A 329-nucleotide genomic window follows, 5' to 3' on the forward strand; every position below is an offset into this window, starting at 1 on the left:
CAGGAGAAGCAGCCTTGGTGAGCCAGGAGGGTTTGCTCATGCTGCACAGCCGGGAAGGTCCCAGGTGGCGTCCCTGGTTGCAGCTGGAGCTAGAGAGCTAGAGCTGTGGTGGAGAGGGATCTGCGTGCCCCAAATCACGATCCTGCTGGCCAGGGGAGAGATGTGCTGAGTCTCTGAAACTGGTCTGCCTCCGCGGGAGAGGAAATGAGAGAAAGCAGAGCGAGAATTAGTGTGGAGCTCAGGCTGGGGCTGCAGCCGGCCGTCGAGACCAGAGTTAAAGAGCAGCAGGGTCTTGCTGAGGAGGTGGTTGATGCCTGTGGCTCGGGGTG

The 329-nt window shown here is 60.5% G+C and overlaps 1 protein-coding gene across 1 annotated transcript in view; it reads left to right on the forward strand.

Annotated features, from left to right (window-relative positions):
* The window catches only part of ENTPD8 (ectonucleoside triphosphate diphosphohydrolase 8), a gene marked incomplete at its 3' end in the record, with an annotated part of 7445 nt that overhangs the window by 5089 nt on the left and 2027 nt on the right, over positions 1 to 329 (forward strand). The window lies entirely within an intron of this gene.

This window comes from Buceros rhinoceros, unplaced genomic scaffold (assembly GCF_000710305.1).
Source record: "Buceros rhinoceros silvestris isolate BGI_N320 unplaced genomic scaffold, ASM71030v1 scaffold31363, whole genome shotgun sequence".
Classification (NCBI taxonomy): Eukaryota; Metazoa; Chordata; class Aves; order Bucerotiformes; family Bucerotidae; genus Buceros; species Buceros rhinoceros.